The sequence below is a fragment of the Coregonus clupeaformis genome, unplaced genomic scaffold (genome assembly GCF_020615455.1).
Source record: "Coregonus clupeaformis isolate EN_2021a unplaced genomic scaffold, ASM2061545v1 scaf1185, whole genome shotgun sequence".
Lineage (NCBI taxonomy): Eukaryota > Metazoa > Chordata > Actinopteri > Salmoniformes > Salmonidae > Coregonus > Coregonus clupeaformis.
In genome coordinates, this window is record NW_025534639.1 from 70001 (window position 1) to 91830 (window position 21830).

General features: G+C 51.4%; 1 pseudogene; it reads right to left on the bottom strand.

The window, feature by feature from the left end:
• Positions 1-21830, bottom strand: part of LOC123486381 — a 102377-nt pseudogene that overhangs the window by 8687 nt on the left and 71860 nt on the right.

Genomic DNA, 21830 nt, shown 5'->3' on the forward strand with positions numbered 1-21830 from the left:
CCTACAAACCAAGCAAGATTTCTGGCTCTCACAGACCTGTAACTTCTTCTTTAAGAGGCTCCTCTGTCCTCCACTCGTTACCTGTATTAATGGCACCTGTTTGAACTTGTTATCAGTATAAAAGACACCGGTCCACAACCTCAAACAGTCACACTCCAAACTCCACAATGGCCAAGACCAAAGAGCTGTCAAAGGACACCAAAAACAAAATTGTAGACCTGCACCAGGCTGGGAAGACTGAATCTGCAATAGGTAAGCAGCTTGGTTTGAAGAAATCAACTGTGGGAGCAATTTAGGAAATGGAAGACATACAAGACCACTGATAATCTCCCTCGATCTGGGGCTCCACGCAACATCTCACCCCGTGGGATCAAAATGATCACAAGAACGGTGAGCAAAAATCCCCAGAACCACACGGGGGGACCTAGTGAATGACCTGCAGAGAGCTGGGACCAAAGTAACAAAGCCTACCATCAGTAACACACTACGCCGCCAAGGACTCAAATCCTGCAGTGCGAGACGTGTCCCCCTGCTTAAGCCAGTACATGTCCAGGCCCGTCTGAAGTGCATTTGAATGATCCAGAAAAAAATTGGGAGAATGTCATACGGTCAGATGAAACCAAAATATAACTTTTGGTAAAAACTCAACTCGTCATGTTTGGAGGACAAAGAATGCTGAGTTGCATCCAAAGAACACCATACCTACTGTGAAGCATGGGGTTGGAAACATCATGCTTTGGGGCTGTTTTTCTGCAAAGGGACCAGGACGACTGATCCGTGTAAAGGAAAGAATGAATGGGGCCATGTATCGTGAGATTTTGAGTGAAACCCTCCTTCCATCAGCAAGGGCATTGAAGATGAAACGTGGCTGGGTCTTTCAGCATGACAATGATCCCAAACACACCGCCCGGGCAACGAAGGAGTGGCTTCGAAGAAGCATTTCAAGGTCCTGGAGTGGCCTAGCCAGTCTCCAGATCTCAACCCCATAGAAAATCTTTGGAGGGGAGTTGAAAGTCTGTGTTGCCCAGCGACAGCCCCAAAACATCACTGCTCTAGAGGAGATATGCATGGAGGAATGGGCCAAAATACCAGCAACAGTGTGTGAAAACCCTTGTGAAGACTTACAGAAAACGTTTGACCTGTGTCATTGCCAACAAAGGGTATATAACAAAGTATTGAGAAACTTTTGTTATTGACCAAATACTTATTTTCCACCATCATATGCCAATAAATTCATTAAAAATCCTACAATGTGATTTTCTGGATTTTTTTCCTCATTTTGTCTGTCATAGTTGACGTGTACCTATGATGAAAATTACAGGCCTCTCTCATCTTTTTAAGTGGGAGAACTTGCACAATTGGTGGCTGACTAAATACTTTTTTCCCCCACTGTACATAGAGATATGACTACATGGAACTCTATTCCACAATTTTAAAAAACAGATAAAAATACACCTTATTGAACAGCGGGGACTATGAAGAGACACACACACAGGTACAGACACACATACACATGATAACACACACCCCTACACTACCGGTCAAAAGTCTTTCTTCATTTTTACTATTTTCCACGTTGTAGAATAATAGTGAAGACATCAAAACTATGAAATAACACATATGGAATCATGTAGTAACCAAAAAGTGTTAAACAAATCAAAATATAGTTTATATTTGAGATTCTTCAAATAGACACCCTTTGCCTTGATGACAGCTTTGCACATGCTTGGCATTCTCTCAACCAGCTTCACCTGGAATGCTTTTCCAACAGTCTTGAAGGAGTTCCACATATGCTGAGCACTTGTTGGCTGCTTTTCCTTCACTCTGCGGTCCGACTCATCCCAAACCATCTCAATTTGGTTAAGGTCGGGGGATTGTGGAGGCCAGGTCATCTGATGCAGCACTCCATCACTCTACTTCTTGGTCAAATAGCCCTTAACAGCCTGGAGGTGTGTTGGGTCATTGTCCTGTTGAAAAACAAATGATAGTTCCACTAAGCCCAAACCAGACGGGATGGCGTATCACTGCAGAATGCTGTGGTAGCCATGCTGGTTAAGTGTGCCTTGAATTCTAAATAAATCACTGACAGTGTCACCAGCAAAGCACCCACACAACATAACACCTCCTCCTTCATGCTTTACGGTGGGAAATACACATGCGGAGATCATCCGTTTCACCCACACCGCGTCTCACAAAGACACAGCGGTTGGAACCAAAAATCTCCAATTTGGACTCCAGACCAAAGGACAAATTTCCACCGGTCTATTGCTCGTGTTTCTTGGCCCAAGCAGGTCTCTTCTTCTTATTGATGTCCTTTAGTAATGGTTTCTTTGCAGCAATTTGACCATGAAGGCCTGATTTACACGGTCCCCTCTGAACAGTTGAAGTTGAGATGTATCTGTTACTTGAACTCTGTGAAGCATTTATTTGGGCTGCAATTTCTGAGGCTGGTAACTCTAATGAACTTATCCTCTGCAGCAAGAGGTAACTCTGGGTCTTCCTTTCCTGTGGCGGTCCTCATGAGAGCCAGTTTCATCATAGCGCTTGATGTTTTTTGCGACTGCACTTGAAAAAAACGTTCAAAGTTCTTGATATTTTCTGTATTGACTGACCATGTCTTAAAGTAATAATGGACTGTCATTTCTCTTAGCTTATTTGAGCTGTTTTTGCTATAATATGGACTTGGTCTTTTACCAAATAGGGCTATCTTCTGTATACCCCCCTACCTTGTCACAACAAGTGATTGGCTCAAACGCATTAAGAAGTTAAGAAATTCCACAAATTAACTTTTAAGAAGGAACACCTGTTAATTGAAATGCATTCCAGGTGACTACCTTATGAAGCTGGTTGAGAGAATGCCAAGAGTGTGCAAAGCTGTCATCAAGGCAAAGGGTGGCTATTTTGAATATGAAATATATTTTGATTTGTTTAACACTTTTTTGGTTACTACATGATTCCATATGTGTTATTTCATAGTTTTGATGTCTTCACTATTATTCTACAATGTAGAAAATAGCAAAAATTAAGGAAAAACCCTTGAATGAGTAGGTGTTCTAAAACTTTTGACCGGTAGTGTACACACTCAATATATTCATCTCTAAAGTGCCTTGCAAAAGTATTCATCCCCCTTGGCGTTTCTCCTATTTTGTAGCATTACCACTGGTAATTTAAATGGATTTTTATTTGGATATCATGTAATGGATATACACAAAATAGTCAAAATTGGTGAAGTGAAATGAAAAAAATAACTTGTTTCAAAACATTCTCAAAAAATAAATAACGGAAAAGTGGTGCGTGCATATGTATTCACCCCCTTTGCTATGAAGCCCCTAAATAAGATCTGGTGCAACCAATTACCTTCAGAAGTCACATAATTAGTTAAATAAAGTCCACCTGTGTGCAATCTAAGTATCACATGATCTGTCACATGATCTCAGTGTATATATACACCTGTTCTGAAAGGCTCCAGAGTCTGCAACACCACTAAGCAAGGGGCACCACCAAGCAAGCGGCACCATGAAGACCAAGGAGCTCTCCAAACAGGTCAGGGACAAAGTTGTGGAGAAGTACAGATCAGGGTTCGGGTTATAAAAAAAATATCAGAAACTTTGAACATCCCACGGAGACCATTAATCCATTATTAAAAGATGGAAAGAATATGGCACCACAACAAACCTGCCAAGAGAGGGTCACCCACCAAAACTCAGGACCAGGCAAGTAGGGCATTAATCAGAGAGGCAACAAAGAGACCAAAGATAACCATGAATGAGCTGCAAAGCTCCACAGAGAAGATTGGAGTATCTGTCCATGGAATGCCTGAATATCAACCAGTATGGGACCATTGGAGATAGGATGCCTGCACATCAACCAGTACTGGGACCATTGGAGACTAGGGATGCTGATAATCACAGGGGCCATTGGAGACTAGAGATGCCTGAGAATCAACCAGTACGGGACCATTGGAGACTAGGGATGCCTGATAATCAACCGGTACTGGGACCATTGGATACTAGGGATGCCTGAGAATCAACCAGTACTGGGACCATTGGAGACTAGGGGATGCCTGAGAATCAACCGGTACTGGGACCATTGGAGACTAGGGATGCCTGAGAACAACCAGTACTGGGACCATTGGAGACTAGGGATGCCTGAGAATCAACCGGTACTGGGACCATTGGAGACTAGGGATGCCTGATAATCAACCGGTACTGGGACCATTGGAGACTAGGGATGCCTGATAATCAACCGGTACTGGGACCATTGGAGACTAGGGATGCCTGATAATCAACCAGTACTGGGACCATTGGAGACTAGGGATGCCTGATAATCAACCAGTACTGGGACCACTGGAGACTAGAGATGCCTGAGAATCAACCAGTACTGGGACCATTGGAGACTAGGGATGCCTGAGAATCAACCAGTACTGGGACCATTGGAGACTAGGGATGCCTGAGAATCAACCAGTACTGGGACCATTGGAGACTAGGGATGCCTGAGAATCAACCGGTACTGGGACCATTGAGACTAGGGATGCCTGAGAATCAACCAGTACTGGGACCATTGGAGACTAGAGATGCCTGAGAATCAACCGGTACTGGGACCATTGAGATACTAGAGATGCCTGAGAATCAACCGGTACTGGGACCATTGGATACTAGGGATGCCTGAGAATCAACCAGTACTGGGACCATTGGAGACTAGGGATGCCTGATAATCAACCAGTACTGGGGCCATTGGAGACTAGGGATGCCTGATAATCAACCAGTAATGGGACCATTGGAGACTAGAGAGTGGCGCATGATTTATATATCAATACCATCTAAATGAATCCAGATCTGATTGGCAGGAGTGTGTATAAGCTTTTGTTCCAGCCCAGCTCATATCGGATTATAAATCATAGCCTATCGCCGTGATTCGTTATGTTGATTATTTAAGTCAGGTGTTACAGCTGGGCTGGGACAAAACCCTGCACACACTCCTGCTCTTTAGAGGACTTCCTGCAATGACTGAAACAGACCAAAGCAGGAGAATAGTGTTCCAGGTTGAAACAGCTGACCTAGTGGAGAGGTGATGAGACTCAGGCACGCCCATTGGTTCTGGAATAGAGAAGGTGCTAACAAGGTTTACAATATGGCATCAATACCATGACAGTAATTCTACCTAAAAAAACAAATGTGTGAATCCCAATTCATTTAAAAGCCACCATAGCAGGTAGGACTAAATAAGGTCCCATAACCTTGTCTACTATAAGCCACCATAGCAGGTAGAACTAAAATGATTGGCTGTCCAGAGGGTAACAGCAAACAGATCAATGTCTTCCCGCAGTACAGTAAGCACACTGTTGACTCGAGAGACGCTAAAATCAGTCCATCTCTGAAACCTCTCAAAAGCCAGACTAAATAATATAGCTAGCTGGGGTAGCTAGCTTCAAGTATTACTGAAATTAGAACACCCACCCTTCACCCACAGACACAAACATACACTATCAAGAACGCCTAGCTTCACCATCTAAGTTAGCTAGCAAGTTAACTAGCAAGCTAGAGAAAGCTAAACTAGTCTTTATGAATTCCCAATGCATTTTAATGGCTAGACAAATAGATGGCTAATGTAGCCATGTAGCCAGGCTAATGTTGCTAACCAGCTAACCATGAGCTAACTATCTAGATAACGGGTAGTGTGTAATGTAGCCATGTAGCCAGGCTAATGTTGCTAACCAGCTAACCATGAGCTAACTATCTAGATAACAGGTACTGTGTAAAGTAGCCATGTAGCCAGGCTAATGTTGCTAACCAGCTAACCATGAGCTAACTATCTAGATAACGGGTATTGTGTAATGTAGCCATGTAGCCAGGCTAATGTTGCTAACCAGCTAACCATGAGCTAACTATCTAGATAACGGGTATTGTGTAAAGTAGCCATGTAGCCAGGCTAATGTTGCTAACCAGCTAACCATGAGCTAACTATCTAGATAACGGGTATTGTGTAATGTAGCCATGTAGCCAGGCTAATGTTGCTAACCAGCTAACCATGAGCTAACTATCTAGATAACGGGTATTGTGTAAAGTAGCCATGTAGCCAGGCTAATGTTGCTAACCAGCTAACCATGAGCTAACTATCTAGATAACGGGTATTGTGTAAATGTAAAACTTACCCTAGAAAGTTCACAGAACTGTCAATTTAAACAAATGTAGCTCATTTAATCATTACAAAATGTAGCTAACATCTTACCTTTGCCTGGTTTTGGCAGTCTAGTCCAGATCATAAAAAAATAATAAAAATAAAATATGCCATTTAGCAGACGCTTTTATCCAAAGCGACTTACAGTCATGCGTGCATACATTTTAGTGTATGGGTGGTCCCGGGATCGAACCCCACTACCTTGGCGTTACAAGCGCCGTGCTCACCAGCTGAGCTACAGAGGACCTGGTGATGTGAAGCTTGAGACAGGCATTTGTATTTCAATACAGGCCAATATATTAATAAAAGTCACCTTGTCCAATTGAGATTTACACGATTATCAAAATGCCACGCCAGGGTAAGCCTCACGAAACACAGCCCTTATTTAAAGGGTTTAGAAAATCCCCATAGAAAATGGTGGGAAAAAATAAATACATCAATGGTGGAAAAACAATTAGAACCATTTCCGTGTTTGACCGCTAGGTTTGATGATATTATGACTCATACTGTGGTACTCTATTAGGATTGTACAGGTTTTCTCTTCCTTCATCAGAGACAGAAGAGGAAACCAGACACCCCACTCGCTGGTATTTTCAGTTTTTTTTTTCTAGTTCAATGAAAGTCAATGAACTAAGCAGACCAGTCCCAGCTGCTATTGCATTGGTGTCTATGGGAGACACACCCAGTTAAGTAGACTGGAAATTACAATTTTTTCTTCAATGGTAAAAGGCCTGAGTGAACGATATGAACTCATCCCCAGTCTTTGACGTCATGTAGCTAGCTGACATATTCATGCTTTGCCTACTCTGATTCGGAAGATATCGTTGCTAAATCAACATGGCTGAACGAGGCCTACACCAGCGCTAGTATCCGGCTGTATTAGATAGCTACGTTTGCGCTGACTCTTAGTACATTTAGCCAGCTAACTAGCGATTAGCGGCTAACACAATTGATTTTAGCTACAACTTGCTAAGACAAAGTAGCTGTTTGCAGACAGTAAGACACACAAACTAATAGTGGAATCATAGAACACTGGTGGATTTATATGAAGAAGCAAAGTGGAAATGACCTGTACCTAACCTGACCCATTACTGGACCAGATCTAACCTGTACCTAACCTGACCCATTACTGGACCAGACCAGACCCTACTGGACCTGAGGCCCAGATTAACCAGGTCACATCAACACTAAGAGAGTAAGACAGAGCTGATAGCTGAGCTGGTAATGGCTTAATGGATCCATAACAGTTGACTTGGAGCCAGGGTAATGCAGGGCTAATCCTGACCTACAGGGACAGTGTGTCACTGGGTCAGAGGAGAGGTGTGCTACTGGGTCAGAGGAGAGGTGTGTTACTGGGTCAGAGGAGAGGTGTGCTACTGGGTCAGAGGAGAGTTGTGCTACTGGGTCAGAGGAGAGGTGTGTTACTGGGTCAGAGGAGAGGTGTGCTACTGGGTCAGAGGAGAGTTGTGCTACTGGGTCAGAGGAGAGGTGTGTTACTGGGTCAGAGGAGAGGTGTGCTGCTGGGTCAGAGGAGAGGTGTGCTACTGGGTCAGAGGAGAGGTGTGTTACTGGGTCAGAGGAGAGTTGTGTTACTGGGTCAGAAGGGAGAGAGGTGTGTTACTGGGTCAGAGGAGAGGTGTGTTACTGGGTCAGAGGAGAGGTGTGTTACTGGGTCAGAGGAGAGGTGTGCTGCTGGGTCAGAGGAGAGGTGTGTCACTGGGTCAGAGGAGAGGTGTGTTACTGGGTCAGAGGAGAGGTGTGCTACTGGGTCAGAGGAGAGGTGTGCTACTGGGTCAGAGGAGAGGTGTGTTACTGGGTCAGAGGAGATGTGTGTTACTGGGTCAGAGGAGATGTGTGTTACTGGGTCAGAGGTGAGGTGTGTTACTGGGTCAGAGGAGAGGTGTGTTACTGGGTCAGAGGAGAGGTGTGTTACTGGGTCAGAGGAGATGTGTGTTACTGGGTCAGAGGAGATGTGTGTTACTGGGTCAGAGGAGAGGTGTGTTACTGGGTCAGAGGAGAGGTGTGCTACTGGGTCAGAGGAGAGGTGTGTTACTGGGTCAGAGGAGAGGTGTGCTACTGGGTCAGAGGAGAGGTGTGTTACTGGGTCAGAGGAGAGGTGTGCTGCTGGGTCAGAGGAGAGGTGTGTTACTGGGTCAGAGGAGAGGTGTGTTACTGGGTCAGAGGAGAGGTGTGCTACTGGGTCAGAGGAGAGGTGTGTTGCTGGGTCAGAGGAGAGGTGTGCTGGCCTGGGTCAGAGGAGAGGTGTGTTACTGGGTCAGAGGAGAGGTGTGCTGGCCTGGGTCAGAGGAGAGGTGTGCTGGCCTGGGTCAGAGGAGAGGTGTGCTGGCCTGGGTCAGAGGCAGAGGTGTGCTGGCCTGGGTCAGGAGGAGAGGTGTGCTGGCCTGGGTCAGAGGAGAGGTGTGCTACTGGGTCAGAGGAGAGGTGTGCTGGCCTGGGTCAGAGGAGAGGTGTGCTACTGGGTCAGAGGAGAGGTGTGCTACTGGGTCAGAGGAGAGGTGTGCTACTGGGTCAGAGGAGAGGTGTGCTGGCCTGGGTCTAAGGAGGAGAGGTGAGGAGTCAGCCAGAGGAGAGGTGTGCTGGCCTGGGTCAGAGGAGAGGTGTGTTACTGGGTCAGAGGAGAGGTGTGCTACTGGGTCAGAGGAGAGGTGTGCTGGCCTGGGTCTAAGGAGGAGAGGTGAGGAGTCAGCCAGAGGAGAGGGGAAAGTAGGCCGTAGGATGAGTGGTGGTGCTGTTTACCTGTCGGAGGAGAGGGGAAAGTAGGCCGTAGGATGAGTGGTGGTGCTGTTTACCTGTCGGAGGTCGATGAATGCCAGCTGTAAAGTGTCCCCCTGGAATCCTGGCACAGGCTCTGAGCTGGCAAACACTGGAGCAGGGACAGAAGACAGTAACAGGCTCTGAGCTGGCAAACACTGGAGCAGGGACAGAAGACAGTAACAGGCTCTGAGCTGGCAAACACTGGAGCAGGGACAGAAGACAGTAACAGGCTCTGAGCTGGCAAACACTGGAGCAGGGACAGAAGACAGTAACAGGCTCTGAGCTGGCAAACACTGGAGCAGGGACAGAAGACAGTAACAGGCTCTGAGCTGGCAAACACTGGAGCAGGGACAGAAGACAGTAACAGGCTCTGAGCTGGCAAACACTGGAGCAGGGACAGAAGACAGTAACAGGCTCTGAGCTGGCAAACACTGGAGCAGGGACAGAAGACAGTAACAGGCTCTGAGCTGGCAAACACTGGAGCAGGGACAGAAGACAGTAACAGGCTCTGAGCTGGCAAACACTGGAGCAGGGACAGAAGACAGTAACAGGCTCTGAGCTGGCAAACACTGGAGCAGGGACAGAAGACAGTAACAGGCTCTGAGCTGGCAAACACTGGAGCAGGGACAGAAGACAGTAACAGGCTCTGAGCTGGCAAACACTGGAGCAGGGACAGAAGACAGTAACAGGCTCTGAGCTGGCAAACACTGGAGCAGGGACAGAAGACAGTAACAGTCAATCACACTGATAAGCCCACAGAAGCTATATGTATTCTGTCAGGGGATATGTCAAGTCAACCTTTATATAAAGTGCATTAACCCAAGATCTCAAAACACTTTACAGTGGGAATAAATGAAATCAAAACAGTGTCACGTTAAGATTAAGGCACTCGTGCATGATCACCTAAAAACCTTAAAACAACCTCTTGGAGAACTCTACATTTGAGAAGTCAATAGATTCCCTAGAGACATGTGAACTGGCCTGCTGAACCCAGGAGCTGAACTCTGGTTCACCCTACATCAGGGGCCCTGAGGGGCCTCAGAGGAGCACCAGGTACAAGACACACACACCTCTCTCCTCACACACGCACACACAGGAGCTCAGCTGTCACAGCCCTGGCCCACATAATACCATTCAACCAGGCTTGGCTGGGCTCGCTCCATTATACTAGCCTGTTCCGGTCGGTCAGTCGGTCCGTCCGTCCCAGGGGAACCTCTTTTAGTGGGTCACCTCCACAACTCCTCCTCCTCTACACACAGAGCCTGACAGAGAGACTACTGGACCGGCAGAGAGACTACTGGACCTACAGAGAGACTACTGGACCTACAGAGAGACTACTGGACCTGCAGAGAGACTACTGGACCTGCAGAGAGACTACTGGACCTGCAGAGAGACTACAGGACCTACAGAGAGACTACTGGACCGGCAGAGAGACTACGGGACCTACAGAGAGACTACGGGACCTGCAGAGAGACTACGGGACCTACAGAGAGACTACTGGACCTACAGAGAGACTACTGGACCTATAGAGAGACTACTGGACCGGCAGAGAGACTACTGGGCCTACAGAGAGACTACTGGACCTGCAGAGAGACTACAGGGCCTACAGAGAGACTACGGGACCGGCAGAGAGACTACGGGACCTATAGAGAGACTACTGGACCGGCAGAGAGACTACTGGACCTGCAGAGAGACTACTAGACCTACAGAGAGACTACTGGACCTACAGAGAGACTACTGGACCTACAGAGAGACTACTGGACCTACAGAGAGACTAGGCTTGGGCAGTATGCAGATTGTCATACCTTCATACCGACCTTGTGCCATACTGGGATATTCGGTAATACCGGCAATGAAAACACGGGGCGCTGTTTCTGACCTAAACTATACAAATAACAAACAAAAAAATGCTCCTCACAGTTTGCTACACATACAAAACGAATATTAGCCAGCAATTTGAATGAACAAAAATACAGTGACGAAATCCTGAGGCCAGCCACCCGGACAGCTGATGAAACTGAGGAGTATTTCTGTCTATAATAAAGCCCTTTTGTGCAGAGAAACTCATTCTGATTGGCTGGGCCTGGCTCCCCAGTGGGTGGGCCCCTGCCCAGTCCTGTGAAATCCATAGATTAGGGCCTAATGAATTTATTTCAATTGACCGATTTCCTTACAGTGGTGTGAAAAAGTGTTTGCCCCCTTCCTGATTTGTTATTTGTTTGCCACACTTAAATGTTTCAGATCATCAAACTAATTTTTATATTAGTCAAAGATAACACAAGTAAACACAAAATGCAGTTTTGAAATGAAGGTTGTTATTATTAAGGGAAAACCAAATCCAAACCCACATGGCCCTGTGGGAAAAAGGGTTTGCCCCCCCGTTACAACAGAACTCAACTGTGGTTTATCACACCTGAGTTCAATTCCTCTAGCCACACCCAGGCCTGATTACTGCCTCACCTGTTCTCAATCAAGGAATCACTTAACTAGGACCTTCCTGACAAAGTGAAGTAGACCAAAAGATCCTCAAAAGCTAGACATCATGCTGAGATCCAAAGAAATTCAGGAACAAATGAGAAAGAAAATAATTGAGATCCATCAGTCTGGAAAAGGTTATAAAGCCATTTCTAAAGCTTTGGGACTCCAGCGAACCACAGTGAGAGCCATTATCCACAAATGGCGAAAGCATGGAACAGTGGTGAACCTTCCCAGGAGTGGCCGGCCGACCAAAATTACCCCAAGATTGCAGCGACGACTCATCCAAGAGGTCACAAAAGAACCCACAACAACATCCAAAAGAGCTGCAGGCCCCACTTGCCTCAGTTAAGTTCAGTGTTCATGACTCCACCATAAGAAAGAGAGTGGGCAAGTGAGTTCCAAGATGAAAACCACTGCTGAGCAAAAATAACATCAGGCTCGTCTAATTTTTGCCAGAAAACATCTTGATGATCCCCAAGACCTTTGGGAAAATACTCTGTGGACTGACGAGACAAAAGTTGAACTTTTTGGAAGGTGTGTGTCCCATTACATCTGGCGTAAAAGTAACACCGCATTTCAGAAAAAGAATATCATACCAACAGTAAAATATGAGCCTGTTTTGCTGCTTCAGGACCTGGAAGACTTGCTGTGATAAATAGACAGCAGAATTCATGGTTCCACCAAAAAAAATCCTGAAGGAGAATGTCCGGCCATCTGTTCATGACCTCAAGCTGAAGCGAACTTGGGTTCTGCAGCAGGACAATGATCCAAAACACACCAGCAAGTCCACCTCTGAATGGCTGAAGAAAAACAAAATGAAGACTTTGGAGTGGCCTAGTCAAAGTCCTGACCTGAATCCTATTGAGATGCTGTGGCATGACCTTAAAAAGGCAGTTCATGCTCAAAAACCCTCCAATGTGGCTGAATTACAACAATTCTGCAAAGATGAGTGGGCCAAAATTCCTCCACAGCGTTGTAAAAGACTCATTGCAAGATATCACAAACGCTTGATTGCAGTTGTTGCTGCTAAGGGTGGCCCAACCAGTTATTAGGTTGTATGGGGCAAACACTTTTTCACACAGGGCCATGTGGGTTTGGATTTAGTTTTCCCTTAATAATAACAACCTTCATTTCAAAACTGCATTTTGTGTTTACTTGTGTTATCTTTGACTAATATTAAAATTTGTTTGATGATCTGAAACATTTAAGTGTGACAAACATGCAAACAAATAAGAAATCAGGAAGGGGGCAAACACTTTTTCACACCACTGTATATGAACTGTTACTCAGTAAAATCGTTGAAATTGTTGCGTTTATATTTTTCTTCTGTATAGTTATAAGATATCTAGCTGGCAAACATTTAGTTGTGAATTCCATCCTGTGATTAGATCACCTGGCCCATGCTGCACAACAGGGAGTGACTCCCAAGGCTCCGGTATCTCCTCGTTGGGTGCTTGTAAACAAACACCATGTGACTGGGGATTACCGTAAACTTCATAATAGTGTGACTGGGGATTACCGTAAACTTCATAATATTGTGACAGGGGGATTACCGTAAACTTCATAATAGTGTGACTGGGGATAAAGAACAATGCATTCTTAATTTCACCTAACGTATTGCACAAGTTGACTGCAGGTATTTACTTAATGTAGCTACAAATATTACAATTTATTAAAAAAACTTCAAATAAATAGTTTCAACGATATTGAAAAACCATCCTGTGGCTTTTTCCAAATACCCGGTTATACGGTATATACGGTATACGCCCAAGCCTAAGAGACACTACAGGACCTACAGAGCCAGACAGACAGACAGCAACACCACCCAGAGCCAGACAGACAGACAGCAACACCACCCAGAGCCAGACAGACAGACAGCAACACCACCCAGAGCCAGACAGACAGACAGCAACACCACCCAGAGCCAGACAGACAGACAGCAACACCATCCAGAGCCAGACAGACAGACAGCAACACCACCCAGAGCCAGACAGACAGACAGCAACACCACCCAGAGCCAGACAGACAGACAGCAACACCACCCCAGAGCCAGACAGACAGACAGCAACACCACCCAGAGCCAGCCAGACAGACAGCAACACCACCCAGAGCCAGACAGCAACACCACCCAGAGCCAGACAGACAGACAGACAGCAACACCACCCAGAGCCAGACAGACAGACAGCAACACCACCCAGAGCCAGACAGACAGCAACACCACCCAGAGCCAGCCAGACAGACAGCAACACCACCCAGAGCCAGACAGCAAAACCACCCAGAGGCAGCCAGACAGACAGCAACACCACCCAGAGCCAGCCAGACAGACAGCAACACCACCCAGAGCCAGCCAGACAGACAGCAACACCACCCAGAGGCAGCCAGACAGACAGCAACACCACCCAGAGCCAGCCAGACAGACAGCAACACCACCCAGAGCCAGACAGACAGACAGCAACACCACCCAGAGCCAGACAGACAGACAGACAGCAACACCACCCAGAGCCAGACAGACAGACAGCAACACCACCCAGAGCCAGCCAGACAGACAGCAACACCACCCAGAGCCAGCCAGACAGACAGCAACACCACCCAGAGCCAGCCAGACAGACAGACAGACAGCAACACCACCCAGAGCCAGACAGCAACACTACCCAGAGCCAGCCAGACAGACAGCAACACCACCCAGAACCAGACAGCAACACCACCCAGAGCCAGCCAGACAGACAGACAGCAACACCACCCAGAGCCAGACAGACAGACAGCAACACCACCCAGAGCCAGCCAGACAGACAGACAGACAGCAACACCACCCAGAGCCAGACAGCAACACTACCCAGAGCCAGCCAGACAGACAGCAACACCACCCAGAGCCAGCCAGACAGACAGCAACACCACCCAGAGCCAGCCAGACAGACAGACAGACAGCAACACCACCCAGAGCCAGACAGCAACACTACCCAGAGCCAGACAGACAGACAGCAACACCACCCAGAGCCAGACAGACAGACAGCAACACCACCCAGAGCCAGACAGACAGACAGACAGCAACACCACCCAGAGCCAGACAGACAGACAGCAACACCACCCAGAGCCAGCCAGACAGACAGCAACACCACCCAGAGCCAGCCAGACAGACAGACAGACAGCAACACCACCCAGAGCCAGACAGCAACACTACCCAGAGCCAGCCAGACAGACAGCAACACCACCCAGAGCCAGCCAGACAGACAGCAACACCACCCAGAGCCACACAGACAGCAACACCACCCAGAGCCAGACAGCAACACCACCCAGAGCCAGACAGACAGACAGCAACACCACCCAGAGCCAGACAGACGGGACAGCAACACAGTGCTGAGGTGTTAGAGGTCAGGGGAGGTTAGAGCAGAAAGCAGTGAGCCAATGAAAAGAGCAGGTTCTCTGAGAGGGAGGGGGCTGTTTCTCGTTCCCAGCCAGGTAACCACAGTGTTGCTGGTATGGGGGACAGGAGGCCCGCCACCCAGTTACTTCCGTTCCCAGCCAGGTAACCACAGTGTTGCTGGTATGGGGGACAGGAGGCCCGCCACCAGTTACTTCCCGTTCCAGCCAGGTAACCACACAGTGTTGCTTGGTATGGGGGACAGGAGGCCCGCCACCAGTTACTTCCGTTCCCAGCCAGGTAACCACCAGTGTTGCTGGTATGGGGGACAGAGGCCCGCCACCAGTTACTTCCCGTTCCCAGCCAGGTAACCACAGTGTTGCTGGTATGGGGACAGAGGCCCGCCACCAGTTACTTCCCGTTCCCAGCCAGGTAACCACAGTGTTGCTGGTATGGGGGACAGGAGGCCCGCCACCAGTTACTTCCGTTCCCAGCCCAGGTAACCACAGTGTTGCTGGTATGGGGGACAGGAGGCCCCGCCACCAGTTACTTCCCGTTCCCAGCCAGGTAACCACAGTGTTGCTGGTATGGGGGACAGGAGCGCCACCAGTTACTTGCCGTTCCCAGCCAGGTAACCACATGTGTTGCTGGTATGGGGGACAGGAGGCGCCACCAGAGCTTACTTCCCGTTCCCAGCCAGGTAACCACAGTGTTGCTGGTATGGAGACAGGAGGCCCGCCACCAGTTACTTCCCGTTCCCAGCCAGGTAACCACAGTGTTGCTGGTATGGGGGACAGGAGGCCGCACCAGTTACTTCCCGTTCCCAGCCAGGTAACCACAGTGTTGCTGGTATGGGGACAGGAGGCCCGCCACCAGTTACTTCCCGTTCCCAGCCAGGTAACCACAGTGCTTGCTGGTATGGGGGGACAGGAGGCCACACCACCAGTTACTTCCCGTTCCCAGCCAGGTAACCACAGTGTTGCTGGTATGGGGGACAGGAGGCCCGCCACCAGTTACTTCCGTTTCCCCAGCCAGGTAACCACAGTGTTGCTGGTATGGGGGACAGGAGGCCCGCCACCAGTTACTTCCCGTTCCCAGCCAGGTAACCACAGTGTTGCTGGTATGGGGGACAGAGGCCCACCACCAGTTACTTCCCGTTCCCAGCCAGGTAACCACAGTGTTGCTGGTATGGGGGGACAGGAGGCCCGCCACCAGTTACTTCCCGTTCCCAGCCAGGTAACCACAGTGTTGCTGGTATGGGGGACAGGAGGCCCGCCACCAGTTACTTCCCGTTTCCCAGCCAGGTAACCACAGTGTTGCTGGTATGGGGGACAGGAGGCCCGCCACCAGTTACTTCCCGTTCCCAGCCAGGTAACCACAGTGTTGCTGGTATGGGGGGACAGAGGCCCGCCACCAGTTACTTCCCGTTCCCAGCCAGGTAACCACAGTGTTGCTGGTATGGGGGACAGGAGGCCCGCCACCAGTTACTTCCGTTCCCAGCCAGGTAACCACAGTGTTGCTGGTATGGGGGACAGGAGGCGCCACCAGTTACTTCCCGTTCTCAGCCAGGTAACCACAGTGTTGCTGGTATGGGGGACAGGAGGCCCGCCACCAGTTACTTCCGTTCCCAGCCAGGTAACCACAGTGTTGCTGGTATGGGGGACAGGAAGCCCGCCACCAGTTACTTCCCGTTCCCAGCCAGGTAACCACAGTGTTGCTGGTACTGGGGGTACAGAGGCCCTTGCCACCAGTTACTTCCCCCCGTTCCCAGCCAGGTAACCACAGTGTTGCTGGTATGGGGGACAGGAGGCCCGCCACCAGTTACTTCCCGTTCCCAGCCAGGTAACCACAGTGTTGCTGGTATGGGGGGACATGAGGCCGCCACAGTTACTTCCCGTTCCCAGCCAGGTAACCACAGTGTTGCTGGTATGGGGGACAGGAGGCCCGCCACCCACGTTACTTCCCGTTCCCAGCCAGGTAACCACAGTGTTGCTGGTATGGGGGACAGAGGCCCGCCACCAGTTACTTCCCGTTCGTCCCAGCCAGGTAACCAGCAGTGTTGCTGGTATGGGGGGACAGGAGCCCGCCACCAGTTACTTCCCGTTCCCAGCCAGGTAACCACAGTGTTGCTGGTATGGGACAGGAGACCCGCCACCAGTTACTTCCCGTTCCCAGCCAGGTAACCACGAGTGTTGCTGGTATGGGGGACAGGAGGCCCGCCACCAGTTACTTCCCGTTCCCAGCCAGGTAACCACAGTGTTGCTGGTATGGGGGACAGGAGGCCCGCCACCAGTTACTTCCCGTTCCCAGCCAGGTAACCACAGTGTTGCTGGTATGGGGGACAGGAGGCCCGCCACCAGTTACTTCCCGTTCCCAGCCAGGTAACCACAGTGTTGCTGGTATGGGGGACAGAGGCCCGCCACCAGTTACTTCCCGTTCCCAGCCAGGTAACCACAGTGTTGCTGGTATGGGGGACAGGAGGCCCGCCACCAGTTACTTCCCGTTCCCAGCCAGGTAACCACAGTGTTGCTGGTATGGGGGACAGGAGGCCCGCCACCAGTTACTTCCCGTTCCCAGCCAGGTAACCACAGTGTTGCTGGTATGGGGGACAGGAGGGCCGCCACCAGTTACTTCCGTTCCCAGCCAGGTAACCACAGTGTTGCTGGTATGGGGGACAGGAGGCCCGCCACCAGTTACTTCCCGTTCCCAGCCAGGTAACCACAGTGTTGCTGGTATGGGGGACAGGAGGCCCGCCACCAGTTACTTCCCCGTTCCCAGCCAGGTAACCACAGTGTTGCTGGTTGTGGGGACAGGAGGCCCGCCACCAGTTACTTCCCGTTCCCAGCCAGGTAACCACAGTGTTGCTGGTATGGGGGACAGGGAGGCCCGCCACCAGTTACTTCCCGTTCCCAGCCAGGTAACCACAGTGTTGCTGGTATGGGGACAGGAGGCCCGCCACCAGTTACTTCCCGTTCCCAGCCAGGTAACCACAGTGTTGCTGGTTATGGGGGACAGGCAGGCCCCACCAGTTACTTCCCGTTCCCAGCCAGGTAACCACAGTGTTGCTGGTATGGGGACAGGAGGCCCGCCACCAGTTACTTCCCGTTCCCAGCCAGGTAACCACAGTGTTGCTGGTATGGGGGACAGGAGGCCCACCACCAGTTACTTCCCGTTCCCAGCCAGGTAACCACAGTGTTGCTGGTATGGGGGACAGGAGGCCCGCCACCAGTTACTTCCCGTTCCCAGCCAGGTAACCACAGTGTTGCTGGTATGGGGGGACAGGAGGCCCGCCACCAGTTACTTCCCGTTCCCAGCCAGGTAACCACAGTGTTGCTGGTATGGGGGACAGGAGGCCCGCCACCAGTTACTTCCCGTTCCCAGCCAGGTAACCACAGTGTTGCTGGTATGGGGACAGGAGGCCCGCCACCAGTTACTTCCCGTTCCCAGCCAGGTAACCACAGTGTTGCTGGTATGGGGGGACAGGAGGCCCGCCACCAGTTACTTCCCGTTCCCAGCCAGGTAACCACAGTGTTGCTGGTATGGGGACAGGAGGCCCGCCACCAGTTACTTCCCGTTCCCAGCCAGGTAACCACAGTGTTGCTGGTATGGGGACAGGAGGCCCGCCACCAGTTACTTCCCGTTCCCAGCCAGGTAACCACAGTGTTGCTGGTATGGGGGACAGGAGGCCCGCCACCAGTTACTTCCCCGTTCCCAGCCAGGTAACCACAGTGTTGCTGGTATGGGGGGACAGAGGCCCGCCACCAGTTACTTCCCGTTCCCAGCCAGGTAACCACAGTGTTGCTGGTATGGGGGACAGGAGGCCGCCACCAGTTACTTCCCGTTCCCAGCCAGGTAACCACAGTGTTGCTGGTATGGGGACAGGAGGCCCGCCACCAGTTACTTCCCGTTCCCAGCCAGGTAACCACAGTGTTGCTGGTATGGGGGGACAGGAGGCCCGCCACCAGTTACTTCCCGTTCCCAGCCAGGTAACCACAGTGTTGCTGGTATGGGGACAGGAGGCCCGCCACCAGTTACTCCCCGTTCCCAGCCAGGTAACCACAGTGTTGCTGGTATGGGGGACAGGAGGCCCGCCACCAGTTACTTCCCGTTCCCAGCCAGGTAACCACAGTGTTGCTGGTATGGGGGACAGGAGGCCCGCCACCAGTTACTTCCCGTTCCCAGCCAGGTAACCACAGTGTTGCTGGTATGGGGGACAGGAGGCCCGCCACCAGTTACTTCCCGTTCCCAGCCAGGTAACCACAGTGTTGCTGGTATGGGGGACAGGAGGCCCGCCACCAGTTACTTCCCGTTCCCAGCCAGGTAACCACAGTGTTGCTGGTATGGGGGACAGGAGGCCCGCCACCAGTTACTTCCCGTTCCCAGCCAGGTAACCACAGTGTTGCTGGTATGGGGGACAGGAGGCCCGCCACCAGTTACTTCCCGTTCCCAGCCAGGTAACCACAGTGTTGCTGGTATGGGGGGACAGGAGGCCCGCCACCAGTTACTTCCCGTTCCCAGCCAGGTAACCACAGTGTTGCTGGTATGGGGGACAGGAGGCCCGCCACCAGTTACTTCCGTTCCCAGCCAGGTAACCACAGTGTTGCTGGTATGGGGGACAGGAGGCCCGCCACCAGTTACTTCCCGTTCCCAGCCAGGTAACCACAGTGTTGCTGGTATGGGGGGACAGGAGGCCCGCCACCAGTTACTTCCCGTTCCCAGCCAGGTAACCACAGTGTTGCTGGTATGGGGGGACAGGAGGCCCCGCCACCAGTTACTTCCCGTTCCCAGCCAGGTAACCACAGTGTTGCTGGTATGGGGGGACAGGATGCCCGCCACCAGTTACTTCCCGTTCCCAGCCAGGTAACCACAGTGTTGCTGGTATGGGGGGACAGGAGGCCCGCCACCAGTTACTTCCCGTTCCCAGCCAGGTAACCACAGTGTTGCTGGTATGGGGGGACAGGAGGCCCGCCACCAGTTACTTCCCGTTCCCAGCCAGGTAACCACAGTGTTGCTGGTATGGGGGACAGGAGGCCCGCCACCAGTTACTTCCCGTTCCCAGCCAGGTAACCACAGTGTTGCTGGTATGGGGGACAGAGGCCCGCCACCAGTTACTTCCCGTTCCCAGCCAGGTAACCACAGTGTTGCTGGTATGGGGACAGGAGGCCCGCCACCAGTTACTTCCCGTTCCCAGCCAGGTAACCACAGTGTTGCTGGTATGGGGGGACAGGAGGCCCGCCACCAGTTACTTCCCGTTCCCAGCCAGGTAACCACAGTGTTGCTGGTATGGGGGACAGGAGGCCCGCCACCAGTTACTTCCGTTCCCAGCCAGGTAACCACAGTGTTGCTGGTATGGGGGACAGGAGGCCCGCCACCAGTTACTTCCCGTTCCCAGCCAGGTAACCACAGTGTTGCTGGTATGGGGGACAGGAGGCCCGACACCAGTTACTTCCCGTTCCCAGCCAGGTAACCACAGTGTTGCTGGTATGGGGGACAGGAGGCCCGCCACCAGTTACTTCCCGTTCCCAGCCAGGTAACCACAGTGTTGCTGGTATGGGGGACAGGAGGCCCGCCACCAGTTACTTCCCGTTCCCAGCCAGGTAACCACAGTGTTGCTGGTATGGGGGACAGGAGGCCCGCCACCAGTTACTTCCCGTTCCCAGCCAGGTAACCACAGTGTTGCTGGTATGGGGACAGGAGGCCCGCCACCAGTTACTTCCCGTTCCCAGCCAGGTAACCACAGTGTTGCTGGTATGGGGGGACAGGAGGCCCGCCACCAGTTACTTCCCGTTCCCAGCCAGGTAACCACAGTGTTGCTGGTATGGGGACAGGAGGCCCCGCCACCAGTTACTTCCGTTCCCAGCCAGGTAACCACAGTGTTGCTGGTATGGGGGACAGAGGCCCGCCACCAGTTACTTCCCGTTCCCAGCCAGGTAACCACAGTGTTGCTGGTATGGGGGACAGGAGGCCCGCCACCAGTTACTTCCCGTTCCCAGCCAGGTAACCACAGTGTTGCTGGTATGGGGGGACAGGAGGCCCGCCACCAGTTACTTCCCGTTCCCAGCCAGGTAACCACAGTGTTGCTGGTAGGGGGACAGGAGGCCCGCCACCAGTTACTTCCCGTTCCCAGCCAGGTAACCACAGTGTTGCTGGTATGGGGGACAGGAGGCCCGCCACCAGTTACTTCCCGTTCCCAGCCAGGTAACCACAGTGTTGCTGGTATGGGGGACAGGAGGCCCGCCACCAGTTACTTCCCGTTCCCAGCCAGGTAACCACAGTGTTGCTGGTATGGGGGGACAGGAGGCCCGCCACCAGTTACTTCCCGTTCCCAGCCAGGTAACCACAGTGTTGCTGGTATGGGGGACAGGAGGCCCACACCAGTTACTTCCCGTTCCCAGCCAGGTAACCACAGTGTTGCTGGTATGGGGACAGGAGGCCCGCCACCAGTTACTTCCCGTTCCCAGCCAGGTAACCACAGTGTTGCTGGTATGGGGGACAGGAGGCCCGCCACCAGTTACTTCCCGTTCCCAGCCAGGTAACCACAGTGTTGCTGGTATGGGGGACAGGAGGCCCGCCACCAGTTACTTCCCGTTCCCAGCCAGGTAACCACAGTGTTGCTGGTATGGGGGACAGGAGGCCCGCCACCAGTTACTTCCCGTTCCCAGCCAGGTAACCACAGTGTTGCTGGTATGGGGGACAGGAGGGCCCCGCCACCAGTTACTTCCCGTTCCCAGCCAGGTAACCACAGTGTTGCTGGTATGGGGGACAGGAGGCCCGCCACCAGTTACTTCCGTTCGTAACACAGTGTTGCTGGTATGGGGACAGGAGGCCCGCCACCAGTTACTTCCCGTTCCCAGCCAGGTAACCACAGTGTTGCTGGTATGGGGGACAGGAGGCCCGCCACCAGTTACTTCCCGTTCCCAGCCAGGTAACCACAGTGTGTTGCTGGTATAGAGGGGACAGGAGGCCCGCCACCAGTTACTTCCCGTTCCCAGCCAGGTAACCACAGTGTTGCTGGTATGGGGGGACAGGAGGCCCCACATCC